This window comes from Corvus hawaiiensis, chromosome 3 (assembly GCF_020740725.1).
Source record: "Corvus hawaiiensis isolate bCorHaw1 chromosome 3, bCorHaw1.pri.cur, whole genome shotgun sequence".
NCBI classification, from domain to species: Eukaryota; Metazoa; Chordata; class Aves; order Passeriformes; family Corvidae; genus Corvus; species Corvus hawaiiensis.
In genome coordinates this window covers 82,872,886-82,897,036 of record NC_063215.1, presented here as the reverse complement: position 1 = coordinate 82,897,036, position 24,151 = coordinate 82,872,886, and the positions used below count along the sequence as shown (strand labels likewise).

The window sequence follows — 24,151 nt, the reverse complement described above, 5'->3', positions numbered from 1 at the left end:
GCAAATAGACAGAAGGAAGTTAAACTGCAAGGAGACTTGAAGTCAGCATAGTACAATTCAGGAACATGACATACTTTTGTGTAAAATACCAAGGAGGAAAAAAATACCATAAAAAATTGGAAGGTGGATTTCCTGAAACCACCCGGGAACATCTGGTTATGATAAAAAACCAAAACCCACACCCTAAACACAAGACAGATGTTCTGGATTCCATGTGGAACCTCGGAGGACATAGGGTAGCTTCTCTAGCGCTGTGAGTCAGTATGTGGAACAAAGCATGATCTTTTGATTTCATTACATAAGAAATATTAAAGAAACTGTGAAAATATAAAAATGGAAAGAAAAATTCTCTAGGAGACATTAAGTCAGGATTCTGATGTAAGAGATTTGAAAAAAACTCAAGTAGCGTGAGTGCTTACTTCCTAGTGGCTTTAGAACAGAGATATGGGTCAAATGGACATTATTAATTCAGTAAAACACTACAGCGTAGGCTTAATTTTGAACATGGGCTTAAGCAGAGCTCTTCAGACATTGACTTATTCTCCAAAATACTGGGGAAATACAGAATTTAAACATACAGGAGAATTTTCATGTTTGAAGGACTTTGCTAAATTGCAACCTATTAAGAGACAGGGAAAAAAATTACTGGAAGGAAATCCTTGTGCAGTGGGAGATGTATGGAATAACTGATATTTGGGAAATGTTAATTACCCTGTTTACTTTATTTTGCTTTGGTGTAAATAATGATTCGAAATGGAAGACCTTTATAGTATACCTTAAAACAGATTTCAGTTCTTCTTGGACTTGCTGGGATCTAAATCCCTTAGTGAGAAAAGGAACAAATGGGAAAACTGTTCTTCCACTGCTCCTTCTACCTGCATTTGTTTCATTGAAAATTCTGGAGAAATAGGAAATTTAGCTTTTCATTCTGTTAAAAAAAGTCTGCCTTTCACTGTCTTTTCCACCTTCATTTTCTTTCACCTTCTGGTTGGTTTTTGGTTGGTTGGTTGGTGTTTTTTTCAATGCAGTGGATATACCCAAGATGACTGAGGAGTTGGAAAAATTAGGCTTCAGCTGCTAACTGTAACCTGCCATTCTCATACTGAGGAACAAAAATGCCTCAACTTCTGCCCCTGTGTATGCACAGTCATGAATGCTACCTAGCAGGAAGGAAAATGCAACTTGTGGAATCAAAAGAATGTAATATTTTCCTCCTCTAACAGAATTAGCAGCAGAGAATTTTTGTTATGGGGAGAAATATAAACAAATATTTTCTTAGTGTGGAAACTTATGAAAACATTCATGTGTGCAGTTGAAGTTAAGAAGAAATAATTAATGACCTCACCTAAAAACAGAGGCTGCGATTGGCAGGTCTTGAGTGCATAGCCCAGCTCAGAGGGACCAGCTTTAATTCACCTCCTATACCTTGCTTTTCTTCCTGGCGATGTGAAATGCTGTCTGATAAGTTTCTGAAGACTTCTCTAGCAGTGCTGACTCTGAGCTTTCCAAAGGGATCTTCTGACACAGCTTGTTATTCCAGACTACGTCCCTTATTTTTTGCCTCAGCACTCTTACCCTGTCTATATTCATCTGCACTTCACTGTGATGTTTTCAAAAGACTTTTTTCTATCAGGCTTTGAATATCAGGCTTTTTATCAATGAGGAAAATCCAGCACTGGTTTCTGAAAATGCTCAAGACATAGCATAGCCTGTCTTTAAGTTCAGAAGTCGAAGGAGAGGTATCCCCAGGTGTGTTACAAAACCACCTTTTCCGACATAAAATCACGAATGTGAGGTGTACTGATTTGATCCTTGAGAAACCTACCATTTACTAAGGTCCTGGAAGTCTTATGGGCAAAGCTATAAAGGCCATTTCAAACTGTGCTGTATGTTTCAGGTGGTTTTCCCCATTTCACCTATAAAGGGGGAAAGATTATTCAAGAGGTGAAGCATGGAAAATAACCTCAAACATCAAATGCAGTTTAAGAGGTGCAAAAAAAATTTTAATTAAATCTTGATGATTATGTGAAGATTGTTTTGGTGAGCTGGAAATGAACTGAATTTTACTTCATGTTAAATTTTAAAATGCTTTGTCTGTTTTTCTTTCACTAGACTTTCAGTGGCTTCACAGGTTATCACAACACTTGGAGATTAAGAGGAGAAGGACTAAAATATAGTTTCTTTTAGGATGACTTAGATACTTAAGCACAGACTTGTAGGTGTTGCAAGACATCAGATCCAGCCCAGCAAAAAGACTTCTGTGACTAACTTTTACCAGAATTCACTGGAGTTAGATGTCTGACTAGCTTGGGTGATAAGCATCATGATCATGAACTAATGCATAGTGAGTTGCAATGAAGGTCAAGCTCCCAAGAAATTTTATCCAATATTTATGCCATCTTCTGCAAGTTTACCTTCAGTGGAGGAACTGCAGTGTAAAGGCATGGCACTGTATGGAGGAATGAAAAAAACCTGGGACCGCCTGCTTCTTGGGACTGATAGCTACTGGCTCCTGCTGAAGTCAAGAAGAAGCCATAGCAGCTAGACTTGAACAGTTAATATTCTGAATAGAACACTTTGGTGCTTTGGAGATCTTTTACTATATATCAAAATAAATACAAAAATAAATAAAGACAGTCTTACTGGGAAATGATCAGATTTAGCAAACCAGTTTGTATGCATGCATCCTGGCAGGCTGGTGAACCTTGTTTACCTGCTCTATTTTTAAGGACTTCCTCACCCCTATGCTCTTTTTGCCAGGAGTTCAAACAATGAGTAGGAACACCTTGTTCTGGATGCTGCTTTCCAAAGTACTTGTTGGAGAGCACACAACAAAAATATTTTACCACAGGTGAAAACAAATATCCCTGAACAGCAATTACAAACAATTACTTAGCTTTTTGAAACATTATAGTTGTGTATCTGTTTGTTTCCTCTCTCCTTTCAGACACTCGGTTATAATTTGTTAAACTCAATCAAATAATTTTAGAAAACATAATAAACATTTAGTATGCATCAAAGCCATCTGGAAGTGCTCTGCACTGCGCACATAAACAGTGGGACACATCTATGCATATTCAGCATTGAAGGTTTTTCACTCTCTTTTACATTAGCAACCCAAACAACCCAGATCAAGAATGTGCTCAAGCAAAAGAGACTAATCAGTGTAAGACTTTTAGAGGCAGGGCATTTTGAAAATCCCACAAAACATCCCTATCCTCCTTGACATTTAAATTCCAGCGAGCACCTAACCCTTTATCAGATCTATCTCAGCCGTTTGGGGGACCTAATGCAAGTACCCAGGTCAGAGCTGATGAGAGTCATGAGCTGGCTGTATGCCCAGCTGAGGCCAGTGCTGATTACAGTGTCAGACAACCTAAAATACAGCAAGATTTTTTTGGTGTGTTTTATATGTAGCAAACACCACTGTCATACAGAATTACTAGGATCAAGTTAAAGCAGGTGATCAGCACAGAAAAAGGAAAACCCTGGGAGGGGAACATGGCTCAGGCTCTTAAAAGATCCGAGACGTGCCAAGACTGCTTGGGTCAAGCACTGTTGGTCCTGATTGCTGATTTTTGGTGCTGCAAAAACCCATGCATATTATCGTACATGTACCAAACGTTTGGGTGATACCACAAGTTTGCTCTGAAGGGCTTTGGCCCTGACACAGCAGAGGAGGAGGAGGAGGAGAAGGTAGACCAGAAATTTTCTGCTTCAACAAACCTTTCTTTCCTCTTCATTTCTCAGCAGAGTCTTTCCCTGGAAAGAAGGATGGAGAGTACCAAAGTACTTGTTTTATATTTTATTGGACAGATGTGTTTGGAATGTATTGGACAGAAAATGATTGTATTGATAATAAAATTAGCCTCCCTCAAAATTCTGGGACTCAATGCCTGAGGTGTTTTACCTTCACATATGAAGAAGTGATTCCTACTCCAAAGAACTTGCAGTAGAAGAAGAAATAAATTTAAAATACTCAATTTGGTCAAAAATAATATCTGTAACTTACACAAAAAGGAATATAATTTTAAAACATTTGAGTAGTTTCACATATAATTCATTGAAGTAAATCCCATCATTTTCATGGAAGGGTTCACCATAAGTATCTCTAGGTGAGGTCTGAGGCTTTTCAGATGTAGGAAAGGGAAGATGTAGGAAAGGGGAGCACTCCCATCCAGTACCTGATGCAGGTGCAGCAGGCTGTGTCTAGCAGCCTGTCTGCCTGCTGCAGCAGGAACTTTACCACGTCACCTCACCCTGGCTTTTCTTTCATGCTTATTGTGACCTGTTACTGCTTGAGTAATGTGGAGTGCAAGACATCTGTTGAAACACCCTGAGGCTTGAAAAGGTCCACAGTTGTCCTGTAAGAGCATGACTTCACAGCTGTTGAAACAAATTTCCCAAATTTTTTGCTCCATAGTTTCTACAAATTAAAATACCTCCACCAATACTTGCTTGTTACATCACTAATTGCTGGTTTCCTTGGGCTAGCCTATCTGTTAACTCTGGCTAATTCACCTGCTGTGTCCAAACACTACTTTGATGGTCCAAACACTGTAGTGTATTTTGTGCTACAGAAACATCTTGCAGCAAGAAAAATTGACTACATTCAACTATAGTTTGGGCAACAGATCCTTGCAGGTACTAATAGTTGGCAGGTCATAAGACTACAATGTAAGAAAAAAAATCCTTTGATTTTTTTAAGTGGCAATTGTCGCAATATATTGAATATGCAGGATTCCAAAATATGAGAAGGATTATTCCATGACAGATCATCTGAGTGCATGTAGCAAAATATTATATATCTAACAAGAATTTATGAGCACAGTCCTTTCATGAGGCTTAACTGCATTTTACCAGCACTGAAAGCTGGGATGCAAGAAGAAAGTATTAGCAGTCAGAGCTTTTTCTGCAAGTTTTCATGCGTGTCAACACAGGGAAAGACATGCTTGAGCTGGCAGTGAGCGCAATTGAACAGATAGCATGAGACATGCCCTTCACTCTGCTGACATGCGCTCAGCATACGTCAGAGCACATTCAGCAGAAGCAATTTCTCTCCTTGAGCATTCCCAGGGAAGGGATGTGCTTCTTGCCCTTCACCTGTGCTGCTCTCCAGGCCCTGGCTCCTGAGTAACACAATGAGGGCAGCAGTCATAGCTCCTGTCTGCCCATGCTGGATCTATAGTGTGAGATGAAAAACATTTTCAATTCATATGAGTAATGAGCATTACAAATTAGACTCAGATCAATTATTAAATGAAGATGATTATGAAATATTAAGAGGAAGCTATTATATATAATGTATTTGTCACAGATTAAAAATCAGCATTCAAATAATAAGCTTCTCTGCCTGATAATGTATTTGGATATTTAACGTATTTAAAGGGAGTGCAAAAAATAAAGGTAAGTGGGAGGGAGGTGCATCTATTAAAACAAGAAATGGACTTGCTAATGCTTCTGCAAAAGGGAGTTTTCTTCTGTCTTGTGTATAGTTTATCTCTAGATAAACTAACACTTATCTGGTGAGAACATGCAGACCCATCGTCTCAAGCCTGTGTATCACTGTTACCATTACTGACTTTGAAGACACTACTTTATTGTACACATTCTAGAAGAAGAAAAATTTTGATTTAATGTGTAGACCTGTCAATTGTGTGGAAGCCCTGTGGACTAAAGAGTGCTTTTGTACTAACAAAATGAAGTTGCTGTTTGGCTGGGAGTTCGTCATGACAGAAGGTACAAGCAGCAGAGTGACTTGTTCCCTGAGCTTCTTCTAAAGCCCTTCTGTGCTGAGATATTTTGCATTTCATCTGATGAGTCAGTGGTGCAACTTTGTGTCTATGCTTGATGTGCTGAGGACATGATGCTTCTACAAAACCTCATTAAATTTATCTCAGGACTAGAGATGGTTGAAAAAAAGAGGAGTCATTGATAGAGCTGTTCTTACACCAGAAAATACTGGCTCCATGGAAATGAGACAATCTGTGGAGATTTGTTGGTCCTTGTGAATTTTACAGTAAGAATCAGGCCAAAGGGCAGAACGCCTGGTTCTCCATGAGCCCTCCTGACTCCCCAGGTCGTGAGGACGCTTCTGTCTTACCTGACACCCTGCTTTCTCTTGGGTTGGAGGTGTCCTGACCTCAAAGGTGGGGTGCAGCTTTCCCAGCATACCAGCATCAAGGAGAACACACTGGCTTCTGCATCCCGATGGCTGAGCCCAGGAGGTATCACTGAGGAGAAGGGACGGGTGAAAGAGCAATGGCTGTGAGGTTCCAAGGCACTGCAACTGTCTGGGAGAAAGGGGTGGGAGGCTGCTGGGCTGTTTCTGTGCTGTGCCAGGGCCAGGGAAGGGTAGAAAGGAAGCTGAAATGTGGGCTGTAGGAAGAGGCTGCTGGCCCTTTGCACCATGCAGTGGGGTGCCCAGAGGGTGGGGAGTGAAGCAGGAAGCCCATTAGATGGACAGATGGAATGATTACATTTAGCTGCAAGAACAAAAGCAAACTATTCCAGAAACCTCTCCTTTAAGGTTGTTTCCATATTTCCAAAATAACATCTGTTTTAAAATCAGTTCATTTCAGGGTTTTGCCTTTTTGTCAATACTCACAAGGGAAACTTAAAAATCACGAGTTATTTTGTTTTTCATCAGGATGGACTTTTCCTATTTACCTCTGCTGCTCTAGTGATAACAGCTTATGTTTGGATTTTGTTTTTATTTTGGAGAACTCCCATTACAACAACCTTTGTCATCCAAGAACATCACATCCCTTGTATGTTAATACATGCAGGTATTTTGATTCTTCAGGATGTAAGACTGCCTCCTGCAGCTGTCCAGTGAGAAAAGAAAATTTTGAAGCCCTTGTGGTCTATTTTTGTCTGTTCTAGAAGGAATATCCCACTCAGACCACTTCCAAGATATTATTGGTTGAAACCAATAATTAAGAGACTCGAAGAACATTATTATATACTATTAAATAATATTCAGTTCATATATTTATAAACTGAAAGGCAACAGATTTTGGAGCAATGGTAAATTATTAACTTTTTTTTTAATCTTTCTGGGAGGATCTTCGTTGAAGCCTTTTATAGCTCTTGAGTAAATATGTGCAGTTATAATTAGACAGTTTTGTCGAACATGTATTATGTAACCAAAAACCTGGAACAACTCCAATGCCATTTCTCTGTATTGTGTAAATATGTAATTAGGCAAGATTTTTTCCAGTACTTTTGCTGATTGCATTTTCCTCGGTCATGCAAGAATGGGATTTTTCTGCTCTCAGACATACCACAGTCCGAGCCCTACAAGCCCTGACGTGGTGTACTACCTTTCCACTCCCATTTACTAATTCTTTGTATGTCTCCTTCCTTTAAATGGGGTAAACCCCATATGAAATCTGACATAAAATATCAATCTAAGAGATGATTAGGTACTCATAATGGCACTGAAAATAGGGATGACGGCTAAAATTTTTCCATCACTTGTGGCTAGTCAGTCACAAGTCAGGTCAGAAGACCAGAGGATTCAGGTCATGGTCATGCCACTAGTACTCAACTATGTGGTTCCACTTTGCACATTCCCTCTTCTGAGAGAATGCCAGACACAATAAGTCCTGTGTCTGTGGAAAACACAGAAATTGTAGTTCCTGCCCTTGCAGCCCTTATTTGTGGACAAAAGTTCTGTCCTGAACTCTAACAGCCCTGATGACCAGCAAGGGAGGCTGGTCATGAGTGCTGAGCTGGACAGGCTGTACGAGTAAAACTTACCGTGACTACCTACATCTGGCCCGCTTGGCTGAAGATTAATTTATGCCTTCCAAGGGAACTTGGTTTAGTTGTGGACCTTGCAATGTTAGGTTGGACTTGAAGATCTTAGACGTCTTTTCAAACCTTAATGATTCTATGATTCTTTTTCTTGCATCGACCAGAAAAATATAGACATTTTTGTGCAAGTTATGTGACACTTCTGATAGCACGTCCAAGAGTAGGAAAAAGTGGCAAAGATGACTGAAAGGAGCATATCAGCACAGGACAGGTATCAGTTTGATTTAATTCTGGCACAAATCTCTTGTGATTTTGCCAAGACCTTTCTAACAGTGGATTTTCATGTTTAGAAATAATTTTGAAGACAAGTGAGTAATTTTGAGGATTCACGGGACTTGGACAGCATTTTTATTATTTCTGGCTTTGGTTGTAGTTCCCCAAGAACATGTATCACTTTGAAAGACCTGTAACATTCACAAGGCAGATAGAGCTTTTTAAAAACATAATTAACATTTTAGTGAACTTCTGAAATAATTCATGCATTTATGAGCCACTAATGACTCAGTGGAAGGGAATTTCTCACCCCCCACCAGTGAAAGAGAGCTGTGTGGTGCTCCCACACTGTATTTCAAATGTTTGTTCTTAGACTGGTTGTCATTCTCATTTCGGTTGCCCCATAAATAAACTATAATACTACTTTTCATGATGAGGATAATACTAATATTGTTCCACTTGATCAAGAAGTTAGAAAGAATTATATATATGCTTTGAAAAATCAGAGCTGGTGCTTCAGAGAACTGGAGAAAATTAAGACTTATCTCAGCAATAAAATTGATGTTTAAAACCAAAATTATTCAATTTGCAGAGATTTGAGGTAATTCAGACATACAGCAGCAATTTTTCTTTAAAAGAAAACCATCCACCTCTAACCTATTACAATTTTTTGAACATATGAAAATAATGGAAGTCTGTGGGAAAAAGGTCAATATAAATTGTGAATATTTTTAAAAAAGCCAATAATAAAGTTCATTTAAAAACTCTGTGAAGTGATCCTATGGTGAGAAATGACCCTCAATGCCTGTAAAACAGCTCAGCTGTGAAAAAACATGTGCTCAGTCCATTTTTTTAAATTGTGGAAAGTTAACATCAGGTATTACTAGGTGCTCTACAGGATCAATTGTTCAATTATCAATTTTACTAATGGGAAAACACTCTAAACCTATTAAGTATTACAAGTGTGAAGTAAAGCAGTAGTGGGGCTGAAAAGAAAAATGCTGAAAGTTTCCTTGGACAAAAAAATTATTTCAACTAATCAGTGCAACTGAGGACCGAAACTCATCAGGTCTTAAAAAAGAAGAGAACAGAATTTTCCAGCTTTGATTCACTGTTGATGTCTGCCCATTGTCACATACAATGACAATCTCATTTCTCTTACTTATCCCAGAGCAGCTTTTAGTAATCCACAGTTTGGGGATTTCAAGAACAATCTATACTCCTTTATTTGGAGAAATGGGTTTTCAGAAAGCTGTGATTAGATAAGGTTGGATTTTTATTCTCCTACCCCATATTCTGGCTCAGCTTTTTTGGGCGAGCCTGTAGGTACACATGTATGGCAGGAGAGGGAAGCAGAGCCAGGGCAGAAACATCACAAACTGACACTTCCCAGCTGCACCCATCTGTGTAATAGTGGCTGGATATCTAAGTATTGGCAGAGGAATCATACTGAAAATAGTAAAAATCAAACAAGTTAAAGAGAAAGGAAAAAGCAAAGTTATTTGCTCATCTTTCTGAGATGCAGGTTTTTGAAGGCCAAGGAAGCAGGGTGTTCCAGGTGTTTTGGACTGAATCCCTAGGAGGATCCTTGTCCATCACATCTTCATTTTTTTCATAATCAGTAGAACCCTACTGTCAGGGAAAGCGTGGAACTGTTTCCCCAAAATGCTGCCCTGCATTAACAGTCATGAGAATTTAAGGCAGTTTTTTTAATTGATCTGAACAATTCACCTTAAAATAACAGGATGGCATTTCCCCAGAGAGAGGAAAACCAAAGCCTGATCTGTCATAACTAATAAAATGTGAATTTTATCAGTCAAACAGTCAGCAAAGACCTCAGGGAAAGGGAATTAATGGGATTAACATGTTGCCATTGCCTGAACATGTGCAACAAGTTCGCTGTACAGCTGTTGAATTAAAACGTGCCACAGCATTTTTGCAAAGTGGTGCTTTTTGTTCTATTTTCTTACCTACTGTAAAACTTCAAAAGAAAAAAAAAATCTTTAATTGCTCTGAAAACAAGTTTGCTCATTAAGAAAGGCTGAAACAATGCACATAAAATGAGCAATGACCTAATCTTTATTCATATTTGGAGTGAAACCATATGTGTGATTTAAGGAAATGTAGAAAACTGCAACTGATTAAATGATTGTGGTTTTTTTCCTCTCATAATTATTGTTTCACAGTATTCAAAGGCCATGTCATACCACAACTATTTTTGCTAATACAAAAAATGTGAATATGGTTTTTTCCCTAAAACAATAAAAAAAGCTTATAATAAAAATTGTTTGCATACAGGTACTTCTGCATCTCAATTATTCTGTTGTCAAATGAAAACAGGATTTAGATGACAGGACAAGAGGAAATGGCCTCAAGTCGCATCAGGGTAAGTTTGGATTAGATATTAGGAAAAAATTCTTCTTGTAAAGGGTTGTACAGAATTGGAACAGGCTCCTGGGGAACTGATGGAGTCACCATCCTGGAAGCGTTCAAAAAAACATGTGGATGTGGTACTTGAGGACATGGTTTAATGGTGGTGGTGCTGGGTTGATGGTCGGATTTGATGAACTTAAAGGTCTTTTCCAACCTTAATGATTCAATGACTCTGTGAAATGCTTCAAAATGCAGCAAACTCCCCCAGAACTCCATGACTTACACGAACTGCTGTAAAAAATTATCTCCTGTCCCTTTGGTGTCCCTCCTTGCTGTTAAAGGGGTTCTGCAAACACTGAGTATGAGGCCAATCCAATATGCAGGTATGGATCCTTATGCCTGCAATCTGCACGGAGGATTTTAGTGTGACTGCTCATGCAGGTAAAGTTGAGGGCTTTTTTGAAATGCTGTGAATAAGAGGCTACAAATGGTCTTTTACTTACTTCTCTTAGAAGAAAATTATGTTATTCACAGTTTCTAATCAGCTTAGAGTTGTAGCAACTTATAGAATATCAAATAAAATAATTTCTCACTGTGTTCTGTCATGTAGCATGGATCAGAAAAGATATGTTTGTCAGGAAGAGCTTTTGCTTCCTGTAGGTGTTCACAGGAGGGAGGTGTTGGTGCTTTGTTCTGCCTGCCATGTCTCTGAGGCCCCACTACAGCTTCTGGCAGCACCTGCTCCTGATTGAGGGGCCTGGGTGGGCTTCACCTGGCTGCCAGATGCACTGGCAACACATCTGGAAAGCAGATGCTGTAACTTTTAAAGAGAGTAGCAGATGGTGGTGTACTCTTTTGCCCAAACAGAAGGCATTACAACATCAGGAGTATCTGAAATAGGTGGGTGCTTCACCTCTTCCAGCTCTGAAATAGCTCTGACTTCACCCACAAATACAGCTCTCCTTTTGACATTTGTAGTTTCCAAAAGGTCACTGTGATAATTGAAGTTGCTGCCATTCACTTTTTAGGATTAAATCTCGTGTCCAGAGAAGACTTTTCCAGGCAAGGAAGCTGCCCAGGGTGCCCAACCCCACAGCTGGGTCTGGCTGTCCGTACAAGCTCTGGCCCTGATGTTTCCCGCAGCCCCTCAGGCTGGCACAACCTCTTAGTATACTTCTGGCACTGTTATGTTCCACCAGAACACTGAAATCAAGGGACTAGAGGGCAATTCAAGCCTAAGGAGATGAGATTCCCAGAAACTGGCACACAACAGTGGAACTCACAGGAGGTCAAAAAATAGTCCTGTCTTCTGCCATTACGAGCACTTAATACAAGCCACATTTTTTTAAACTGAATTTTCCTTCAATGCTAAAAAAATACTGCACACAGCACATCATCCCTCCACATTGCCACTCACCCACATGAACCTTATTAGGGACAAATCTGTTATCTCAAGCAAGAGCTAACTGAATAAAGCAAAACTAATTGAAGTGCCACTTGAATAATATGAGGAAGGAGGTTAACAGAGGCACTGATCTTTTTTCTGTTGTGAAGTGATGGGATGCTGCCCATGTTTGCATGTAAATAGCTACCTCCTTTGTACAGATACTGGGGTTTTATTGACCTCAAAAAAAAATGCTGTTGGTCAGAGCTGTGAAATGTAAGTGAATTATAATAATATAAAAATACTCTGAAAAAAAGGAAAGCTGTTTCCAAAAGTCCAAGTTTCAAAATAATGAGGTCAAAATTACATCTGTAATTAAACATAGAAAATGTGGTCTCAAAAAAACCCTGAAAAAATTGATACTCCTTATAAAGATCATTTAAAAATTGATGAGAGAACTGAAGTATCAACCCGTTGCCTGTAACAAACATAATACAAGCACAGTGTATTTTTAATTGGAACAGCACATTCAGGATGGAAACAGAGTAGATCTTTGCTGGAACAGGAAAGAAATTACAACTTCAATAAAACACAGATGGGAAGATATGTATTAAGAGTCTTAGTCATGCATGTCTTACCATGATATGAACTAACTATTAAGACTGGTTTAAAGCCATACCTATATTTAGTTCCAATATTTATTTCAACTTTATTTAATTATTTCAAATTATCTGTACTAATCAATTTGTGCAAAACAGATATTAGAAAATATATGAAAAAGAGGAAAGGCTTCCATAGAAATATTTTTTTAAGACATCACAGTCAGCTTGTGACTTTTTTCCCATACTTTGCATTTCACATGGGTTTCTCCCATCTCTTTATTTTCCTAATAGGTTTTTGCACCAAACCAACATAACCTAGATTTGAATAAGAGCACATGTTTGGGCTGTTGCATTCTCCTGCCTGTTTTGCTGCCATTTTTTTTCTTTGGGGGTGAGATATTGGATGTTTTATTTCAGAAATTTTTCTCAGCACAAGACAGCTTTTATTTCCCATCTTCTCTGTCTCTTCCATGTAGGATCACAGTAATACATTCAGATTTGTTTGTAATTCTTAATGGCAGTTTAATTAAAAATTTCATGCAAGTAGCAATTGAGTATTTGCTCAGGATAATACAGCTACTTCTATAATCCTTCAGGACTCCATTATGGCCAAATTACCAGCTAGGTTTTACTGGGGGGAATTCCTTAATGCTTCTACAGAGGATAAAATACTAATTTTTCAGGGCTCTTCTGTTATGTCAGAAATTTTGGCATTGGAAGGAATGACATGCAAAACATTTTCTAACTCTACTTTTTTGCAATGATTTTGATATTGATTATAAAATCTTTCTGAGAGATGGGCTAAGAAGAGATGAAAATTGAGAAGGAGGCTGAATTCCAGGCACAGCTCCACTCCTCTGTAGCAGTGTGGGCTCTGGGGCTGAAGGGAAGCAGGGGTGTGAGAAGGCAGAAAGAAGGTAAATGGGGAGAGCAGAGGGTCCTGTGAGCTCACACTGTCAGTGAGAGTGCTGAACCAAATGGATATTATTCACTATTAGTAAGAATTAATCAAAAGTGAGATATTTTTTAGACCAAGTCTGTCATGCGGAGGTTTTTGTGTGTGTGTTGTACTATTCTGAGACCTTCTGTAGTTCAAAGGGCAAAGCTGCGTAACGGCTTTATGATCACCACCTCTTACAATGTCACCATAAAATTTCTTGTATCTTTTTGAGACTCATGACATTTGTATTGTACTATAATTCTTCACCCACTTTCAGGTGTTTCATTCACTTTGGTGAATTTTATTCACAGAACCCAGAAAGAAAAAGCCATGTGCTCCCAGATATTTTAAATATAACGTGTAGACAGATAAAAATCATCTTTTCCATGTGAAGTTCCTTACACCTTACATGTAAGCTGCATACAAAAAACCAGTTTCCACACACAGAAAACAGTTTGTGTTTTGAATGGAAAACAAAATCAGAGAGTTCCCTGAAGTCCTGACAGCCAGGAAATGGTAATCCTGTGATCTTGCTGCCTCCTGAACTGCCTTTTGGAGGAGCGCTGGCTGGAGAGAGAGATCTTCATACCTACTGAAGCTCCAGGCTCTCTTGCAGCTGGGACAGGCTGAGCTATTGATGTCATTAGTCCTTCTTTCCATCTTGGTCCTCTCTACCTTCTTAAAGTTTAAATGGTAATAGCCCTTGAAGGGATTCACCCTTACAGTGCAAATACATTCACATGCACTTAAGCTTATATGAAATCCAAAGTGAAAATACCAGCAGTTAAAAACTGTTATCTGAAAGGGGGAAAAAAAATGTTTTACAGTGATGTTTGTTCTGTAGAAAGAATGCAAGAGGGTGTTTTTTTCCTACCACCTTTTAAACAAACTTCTTGGTGCCTCTTAAAATTCTTTGAACTATAGCTATGAGTAGTATTGCTTAATACACCATACATTAAGGAAAAAGACCTTATGTGAAAACACAGTTCCATTTAGATTATGCTTTCATACATCAGAAAAATTATTTTAAAAACTTCTTGAGTGCCTTCTGAGAATTGACTTGATTCCCACATCACTTTTCTCAGAAGTGCAATCAAAATCTCTTAAGAACAAGTAATTGGCATACTTAAAAATCTTAATTGTGACTAGGAGACAGCAGCTTATTTTAAGAATGTGGTTTCAAAGAAAGAATTTTTTTTCTGCAAGAACCATTACAATGGTTAGTTGTCTCTTTGAAAACTGCATGAAGGTTTTAGAAGTTCAAACTCGGATTTTTGAAAATTAAATTGTTCTGTTGTCCCAGAAGATATAAATTACTAATGTTTCACTCTGCAGGTATAAAAATCTTTCTTCTTTGTGTATTCTTGAGTGTTTCATAGACAGGTTTCAGGACAGAACTCATGTTCTTGTTTTCCATTAATGGAAATTCCTTGACAATAGGACAGAAAACCTCAGTCTTCTGGCTGTCTTAATACCTCCATATGCAGTGAGAAATACTCATATGTGTCTGTGACTGGAAAGATGCACAGGGTCTTCTGGTGCTGTTTCAGGCACTGGTTTATCTGTAAAGTCAAATCTTCTTATTGCCACAGGAAGCCTCCATATCAGATACCTTCAGTTATGTAAAGATCAGGATTCTTGTCTAGGAGAGCCGAGGAAAGCCATCTATCTTGCCAAGAGGTGGGTGTCACAGCACTTCCCAGTGGTAAGCCATCGTTGCTCTCTGTCATGGGTAGGAATAGGAGCTTCAAAATGTTTTAAAGAAGCCCTCCTGTTGAGTCACGAGGTGCAGAAAAGAGAGAGGAGCCTGAGTACAACTGGATCCTGTCCTAGCCCCAGACTTTGTCAACAGTTATATAGTTTTATAACTTTGTCCTGCAGGTTTCAGTTTTTGATGCAAGACCCAGATTGGTCTCATCCGATTCCCCCAGGCTACAGGTGTCCCATAACTATCTGTCCTGCTAAATCTTGAGGGGCTGTCATGGTGAAAGATCTATTGGAAGTTGCACCATAATATTCACAAATAAAAATTAAAATTGGAGGTGTGTTACTCTTGAGTAAACACTTTTAATTTGAAAATCCCCTGAAACATTCCTTGTACATGCCTGTATATGAATGTTCAGTCTACTGTCAATAGGTAGGTTTGTTTGCTTTTATTATCTTTCACAGACCACTTAGAAGTAGTCTAGAGACTTGCTCAAGGACCCATAGATGGATGGTTAAAAAAAATCCTCCCCAGAGTAAACCAGAAATTCTGTGACCTGTTTCCTCAGTTTCTGTGTTCCAGTTTTGCTGGTTTTTGGTTTTGATGTAAGTAATTTTCCACAGCATAAATGAAGACTTGTGTGGAACACAAGCACAACCAAGACAGGTATATGTGGCAACTTCTAAGATAAAATGGGCTAGGCTAACACATAAAAAAAGATTTTAAATATGTTGTCACAGAAGAAGGTGGGAAGAAAGACATTTTGTGAATGATGAACCTCTGAACAGATAACGGCTTGTTGGAATAGCTGAGAATTTTGAGATGTGGAAGACAAAAAGTGACAAATGTCATAGAGAGAATGAAAGAACTACAGTAAGGTTTGTAAGATTAAATTAGATTTACTATGTCAAAAAAATATAATAAATCATAATGTTGGAAGGGACATTGAAGTTTTCCCACCCAGGCAGATCCATTTTTTCTTTTGCATGTTTTTCTAACTTTCCTAAAGACCTTGATTAGTCATTTTGATGATCTGCACTTATAAGAAAGATTTTCCACCTATCCAGTTTAATTTTTCTGGATATTATATATCTTTCTTAGCAACAATTTTTTTGCTTTTGCTCGTCTTACCTAAAACTAAAAACCCCTTTTCTAACAATAGCTGGTTTTTATACCCTCTGTGCTCCTCCAGTACAAAAAAAATTTAAGATTCCTTCTCCGTCTCTTGTAAAAACGGTATCTCCCAAATTCATAGATGTTTTCTAATGCTAATTCTAAGCAGAATTTCACTTTCAGTAAAAATAATATTTTGCTTAAAGACCTACAAACCCAAAGAAGGGGGAGGGAGGAATTTACAGGAGGAATTGATGCTTTCGATTTATGAAGAACAATTTTAAAGAACATGAAAAGGATTTAATCATTTTTCAAAATTCTAATAAGAAAAAACATGAAACTTACGAAACTTTGGAGGACATTTAATAAAAAATAGTCCTTTTCAGAATAACCTTTTTCAGTTTGCATACAAGTTTAATAGGATTTAATAGGAGTCAAGCACAAACTGGGAGAAGGAGGTAGATGCATCCAGTTAGAGGCTTTTAAAAGTTTTTCCTTGATCATAAACATCTTCCTAGAATTTTCAGTTATTAAAATATGTTAAATATATTAGTTCTTGCTTGAGGACTGCATGAGATTTTTTGCAGGCAATTATTTCTCTTCCTTGTCACTAACACAGGAAATGTTTGACGTACTAAACAAGAGGTGCATTCTGTCCCATGGGTGTCCTGTTTAGTTGCCCTGAGAAAGCTTTACTTATTCAGTTGCTCTGGTAAACAGGTCCAGGGTAACCTGTAATAACCAAAAAAATAATCAAGGGAAGAAAGAGAGGTGTCCCACACAGATTTCCTAGAAGATACCTTCAGAATGTATAGGATGAAACTTAGCATACACATACACAGGTAGCACTACAAGGGTTTGTGAAATTTGTCCCCTATGAATTTTTTTCTACCTTTCATAAGAATGGAAGAAAGAAAAGAATGGAAGATCAGCAGAAACAGAGTAAGACATGTCAGGTATAAAGAGCATATCCCAGTGTGACTTACTAGGGAGAAGTGAGGAGCAAACTTACTGGAAATGCTGGCAAGTTGTTCTTCCATAGCATGGAAAGGAAGGAAGAGGAGATTGCTTTGAGTGAGTTTTCTGTCTTAAAGCTATATTAAATCCTTTCATTTTATAGGCTGTCCATGATACACTCAGTAATTGTCTCTTAAGGTAGTAAACCACAAGGCACAACGTCTGGGAGGACAGGATCCCAGGGAAAGCAGTTGGGTTTTGGATTCCAGCTTTCAAGAGAGGCTAATTAATTTTCTTCCATGCCTGAAAGACCCCAAGACATTGCATTTTCGAACTGCAATGATTTGAAAAATTAGGAATCTAATGGCTGCTGGCCCTTGGAATATAGAAAATTTTGAAAATATCACATTAGAATATTTTCTGGCAATTGTTCTGAGTTTGCTTGGGGTTTTTTTGTATTTTCAGAATAAAATGCAACTAGATTCATATTAGAAGAACATTTCAAAGGCTCCAGTAAGGGCTCCAGCAGCCTGCTCTGGTGAAGACTCAGCTGGCCTTTGAGGCAAAGTCAGTGCCCTAAAGTGCACTACTGAGCGTGGCCTTCTCAGCACCATGTGGCTCCAGGGGCTGCTTCAGGATGAACCCTTGAATTTAGCATGTCTGGAAGAAAGAAGGATGTCCTCGCTGCCTTCATGCTAAATCTCAGCTTATGCTGCCAAACCTTGACAAGAATTGACAGGAGGAAAATAACTGGAGCAGTCTGAGGAAGGACAACTATTTATTTGCAGCAACTTTCTTCAAATTTGTTTTAGTTGTGCACTTAAAGGAAAATGAGACTTTAGAAAAATGCTGTGCAAATTGAAATTGTGCTCAAACATCTCTTCTGAACCTGAGATGTCCCAGTCTTCAATTTTTCTCTGCAGCTTTTATTATAAAGATCCTTTTCCTTAGATACCTTATTGCTATAAACTTAATAGAAATTTATTTTTTTGATTAAAATTACAAGATTTAAAAACAAAAGATTTTTTTTTCATTTACACAAGAATATTAATTTAGAAGGGATAATATATTAATAATTCAACTCCTCTGCAAGTGCAGGCAGCAATGGGTAGAAGTGTAAACCAGAAGGATGCACAGAATCTCAATTACATCTTCCTGGAACAGCACAAACTACAAGAACTGACCTAATTTTTTAGTAAATGCACAAGATCTGAGGTAGGGCAAGAACCACCTTCAGAGAGAAGGAGAGCATGAAAATGTAGCCAGAAACCAAGATCTCTGATGCAGTTTGGATTTTTTGTACTGAGACTCATGGGTGCTTTTCAAGAATCAGGCTGTTCTTTCCTTACATGGGAAAGAATTCATTTTTGCCTGGGCAGGGAAATAATTTCCTTCTTGATCCCAAATGTGTTGTCAGTCTAACTTGTGTGCAAAACTTGTCACCAAATTTTGGTCAAACACAATTGAAAATCAGCGCTCTGTGCCTTACACTGAGCTGGTGTTAGTAGTGAGCAACTTCCAATGCCTTCTGGAAAGGTTTAAAAGCTAAACAAAAGATACATTTGGAATCAGGGTTCCAGAGAAGGCGGGAGGGAAGAGAAAGAGCTCGGAGGATGGAATGCCTTTCTGTCCTCTGGAAACAGCCAACAGGAGTAGCTTAATCTCTGTAAGAGCAGGGCATTGACAGAGGGATCTCTGACAATTCTAGTCCTTTGTAACAGAGAAATTGCAACCACATTTTCTTGACTTGTTGGCTTTTTAAAAAATGGCCTCTGCCTGAAAAAACCCATGGTTTTCTTATATTTGTATATATGTTTCCATTTATATTTGTAATAATCTTTCTAATTTATCAAAAATCATCAGTTATAAGATCATTAAAAACAGAAAAAAAAGAGATTTATTTCAGGTCCTGAATATTAATGCGAAAAAAAAAAAAAGATAAAATAGTAATTATACTTTTCAAGTGGTTGAGCAGAGTTAGTAGCACTTCAGTAATAAAGCAATTAAGTCACTGCTTTATTATGATAGTTGTTATATCATATTTTAATTCTCATTCAAACTCACTAGTTTGTCCTTTTTTACTTACTACCTGATCCTTCAAACCCCAAAAAATTCTGTAAAGCACCTACTGCATAAGTATTTCTGAAAAAAACCCACATTCCAACTGTTCTTTAACTGTCCAATATAATCTGCAAGTGCTTGTATCTCCTCCTCAAAACATGTGTGCTAAAAATATTTGGAAAGTTCTGCGACTTGTCTTGAAGAATCAGCCCTATTTTGCCCTGAATTTTTGGAACTTGTGGTTCCTCATCAGATGTGAGATTATGGGTGCTGGTAAGGGTCCTGGCACCAAGATAAATGCTGGGTGTGACATGGGAGCGGATAGATGTACTTCTCATTGCAGGATCTGGGCCTCTCTGGACCCCAGTTGCTGTCCACTACCCCATCTGTTGTTTCAAACTGTGACATGTAGACCTCTGGGAGGAATTTAATAGAAAGCTGGCCAGTAAGTAAATTTTATTTCAATGGAAGATTAAAGAAAAATTTTTTAGTTTAGAAGCATTTTTTCAATGAAATGAAAATTTCATTGAAAAATGAATTTTTCAATGAAATGAAAATTTTTTACAGCAGCAACATACAGGTATTTTGATTTTGGTTTTCAATTTTTAAAGGAAATGTAAAACATTTATTACTTGGAAAATATGTTTTACATTCTTTTTAAACAAGAGTAAAACTTCTGAGCATTTGCTTGAACTTTGAAATAAGCAGAAGTTTGTGCCTTTGAAAGATCTATAAACAAGAACACTAAACCTCAGGTATTACTTCAAAAGACAGTTCAGGTGTGGGAGAGTGAGAGACAAGATGACTGACTTAGGTTAGTCCATTGCTCCAGATAGTATGTGACAGAAATCATGCCTAGTGGTGGTAGCATTTAATCAGATTTAAGAGGCAGAAGCATGTTTTCAAGTCTGGGGATGTCATGGTATTCAACGGCTTATGTGGAAAATAAATCCAATAAGCTCCTGAGATGCAGCATCCTGAAAACATACTCAAATAAATTATGAATTTAAATGTATTTGAATAAGCCATTTTGTTGAACAGGCAGAAAAGCAGTGCTGGTTTTTATGGTGAGGTATAAGAACCAATGTAATAAACATTAATTAGTAGGAAAAATCTGAAAGCAAGAATTTCTAAAACACTTGGCGTTGGCCCAGGTCAACAGGCATTGAAGTTATTGGAAAAGTTTTTCACCATGTGCACTAGTTAGGCCAACACTGAGTGCTTTTAAACATCTCCTGTAGTTTTATGTATTAGAGACAAAATGTATGCATGATCAGTACAAACACACAGTACATTTTCAGTGAGAAACTTAATTTGAAGAAAGAGCAATTCAGATTTTCCCATTTTACCCTTTTGGTAAAGGCTGGATAATTACAATAATTTAAACAATTAGCAAGCTGAGCTTGCTCAAAATTAAATAAAAACAGCATTGTCCTTTGGTTATGAAAATGTTCTCTTAAGCTTTTTTTGGTTATTTATTCACTGTTTCACACAATCTTATCAAGTCTTGTCAAATCAGAATGTTTAACAGAAATACTGAAATATACTGATTGCTATAGTATTTTACTATCTTACAGCTCTTACATGTCATAAAATTTCTAGTATTTCATATGAAAAAGATAGTCCCTGACTACAGCATTTTTAGGATGGACATTATAATTAAAGCAGAGCACAGAGTAGAACCAAATAAATTTTTAAATTGGCCTCAGTGTCTTTGATTGAAAAAAAACCAAAACATAAAAAAACCAAGAAAAGTAATATTTATAATTTATTAGCTTCAAGAGTTGCGAAAAATACCTACAAGATTTAAGTTACTCATTCATAGCTTTTTCTTTACATACATATTACTACAGATTGCAAAAGCTTTGTAAGTGAATGTGATAGGCCGTGTAGAATACATAATGTAAGTAAAAAGGGAAAAAAAGATGTAATTAGAAGTGAATGTCTTGTTTTGAATATTTCTAGGTACCAGAACTGGATGTTTAGACTGGACATTAGGAAGCATTTCTTCACCAAGACGGAGACAGATTTCCTTGAGAGGTGCTTGATACCCCAAGCCTGTCAGTGTTTAAGAGGCATTTGGACAGTGCCCTTAAGAAAAAGATTCAAAGTGGTGAGTCCTTGGCCAGGCAGGTAGGCTAAATGATTTTTGTAGATCCTTTTCAATTAAAATAATCTATTTTAGTCTGGTCTGGTTTAGCCTATTCTACCAGAAGAGCTGTTTCAATTCTCCTGATGCATTGATCAAACTTCCCAACTGACCAGGTGTTTATGTACTGAAGGCGTTATATCTAACATATAGGAAATTCTATTTTAATGTTAAAAGTTGTTTAACACAGTTTATCTAAGGGCTTTGCCACTTCAACTTTGCTAATAAATTAATTAGTACCTGAGGTTTTTAAATTTCCATTAGGACAATTTCAGCCAAGCTCTGAAAATAAGCTCTATGAAGTAAAACAGAAAATATACAGAGAAAGTTAGCCAGAAGATCAAACAGAAAAAGAAAAATTTCTAAAGCTCTATGGGATGGCCATTTCATGTACAATGTCCACACCAATGGGTTATTGTACTTACTCACCTGGACAGCTCCCTGTATTTTAATTTTAAGGACAAATAAACAGGTTGCAAGGAGTTTTCTAAGGAAAAAAGGAATGAACAGAAACAATGAACAGAAAGAAAATTGGAAACAGCTTGCGTATACAATAGTGGTCAGTAATAGCATTTCAAGTTTTCACAACAGTACATGCAAAAAAAAAAAAAGCAAAAGATATCACAGGGCCAGCAAGTTTCATTGATTGTGGTATGAATGGGATGAAATTTTCATATCTGTCCACCTGTTGCTGAGATGATCTGACCTCATTTGGCTTCAAGACCTGGTCTTCCAGGATGCTGCCTCTAACATGGTGCTGTGACTTCCCACATCCCTGGGAGGGAGGATCACTTGCTGTAGGATAAGGCTGTTCCTGCTATGAAAAGGAGGTGCAGGTCCCATGATCCCAACACCCCTGACCTCAGCAGGGAAAAAGGGAGGTGTAAAGAAACAAAGTGAGGCTGACCTGCTGTTGGAACGGTACAGAAGGTTAACACTGCTGGCTGAGCCAGAGTGATGCTGCTTGATGTTTAGATGCTGACGGTACATTTTCTCTTTTCTGGGATTCAGACTCTGCTGCACCTGATCATCTGTAATGGGATGAATTTGCTCCTGTAGGAATGAAATTGCTCCTGATCCTTGGTGATGTGAATGCTACTAACATAACATTTAAAGGCACTACTCATAAGATAAGGTAATTTTAGAGATGTCTCCTGCAGATACCCAGAAATGCAATGAAGCATTAATCTTTCAATCTTTCCTTGCTTCTCAGTGCTTCCCACAAGGTTTTCAAAATTTTTTCATAAAGTGATCAAAAAAATCCCCCTAGGAAGTCTGTCAGGAAGAGACTGATTTTTTTTGTTTGTTCCGTTGGTTGGTTGGTTTGGTTTGGGTTTTTTTTGGTTATTTTAGAGTGAAAAACACATGAAAATCTTTCCAATCTCTCAAAAGCAGTGCAAGGACCTCCGTGATGACAATTAAAATAAAATGTTTATTCTCATTTCTTAGACAGGATGACTTTTCCAGATAGCTGATTCTTTCTTTGCCACACCAGGCAAAACCCACATTTCTTTGATTACCATACCCAGGCAGTGTGTCAGGCCATTCCTCCAATGGCTTTTCCAAAAATCAGTAATGTCAGGGGATATAAAGTGTGACAGCCATGGGTTGTCTGGATGGACAGAAAAAGAAGGTTGCGTGGGACAGATCCATCTTACACTATGAGCCCTGTGCAAAATAACTGAAGTTGCCTTGAGGGAAAATTGCAGTGTCCTTAAATGCTCTTCAAAACACAACTCTTGTGGTCAGAATAAATAGACATATAAAAAAGCCTTTCAGCTGCTCTTCCTTGAATCACTCCTGTATGAGGCGGTATTTCTTTACTTAATGCCTAGCAATTCTATAATATGCTGATGGATAGGAAATTTAAACAAATTATAAATTAAATAGGCTAAATTTGTAACTTTAAACATGATATAAAATATCTTTATTTTAATGTCTTTATTAATATCTCTCTATGAGTTTCTGCCAGTGAAATACTATCCAAACAGGAAAACTCCTTTCACTTTCTGGCTCTTTGCTACATTTTCCTCTTTAGATGCATAGAAAAATCTTGAAATGCAACTGGATTTGGTTCAACCAATGTTATTTGCTACTCATTCTTGTTTGCTGGTTCTCATCTGATCTTGGCCTAGATCCATGAGTCCTAGTGTCTCAGGGGACTGGAGATACGGTTGAAAAAAGAAGGTGGGATCAGAGGAAGACAAGGCCAAGTGGGAAATGTCCAGCTCTGCTATTGTTTTAGCCATGCTCCAATGGGGAAGACACAGAAATCAGAAGGAGCTCTGTCAGGATCTTCTGAGGTAGAATCACGAGCTTTGATTCTAAGTTTCCAACAAGCTGTAAGGAGCTGGTTTGGACTCAGTCTTATTTAAAAAAAGGAGAAAAAAGATTTCGTTCCCTCCTTATCTCTGTCACATCCCTGAAAATTGCAAGTGCGAACTGTTGGTTATTGATCACTTCTAATTTCACAACTCACATCTAGGTAAAATACCCAGTTCTTTCTCTTCTTGAACAGGTTTTTTTCCCTGCTCTAAGCCCCTTCCCTTGCCAGAGACATTAGCTGTTGAAAAGTTTCCTTTAAAAGTTTCATATTATTATGCAGTGTTTAGCATAATAGCAATAGATTTTCCTGCTGTGTATTGCAGTAGTGGAAAACATTTAAATATCCACAAAGCTGAACCTTTTTATAATCACCCCTTCTGTTCTCCTTAGTAACTCAAAATAATTCTTGAATTGAGCCAGCTAATATCCTCCTGCTCAAGTGTTTCCGAAAGCACTTCAGTTGTGCACACACCAAGGTTTCTTCCACGCTTTCCTCTTCCATCCCTGT

At 37.9% G+C, this 24,151-nt stretch overlaps 1 long non-coding RNA gene across 1 annotated transcript; it reads left to right on the top strand.

Annotated features, from left to right (window-relative positions):
* Window positions 1–10,336: 10,336 nt before the first annotated feature.
* On the top strand, window positions 10,337–23,596 carry LOC125322636. The gene is made up of 4 exons (XR_007202132.1): window positions 10,337–10,420; window positions 21,135–21,282; window positions 22,330–22,453; window positions 23,454–23,596. It is a non-coding gene; the product is annotated as an uncharacterized LOC125322636 (long non-coding RNA).
* The last annotated feature ends 555 nt before the right edge of the window (window positions 23,597–24,151 follow it).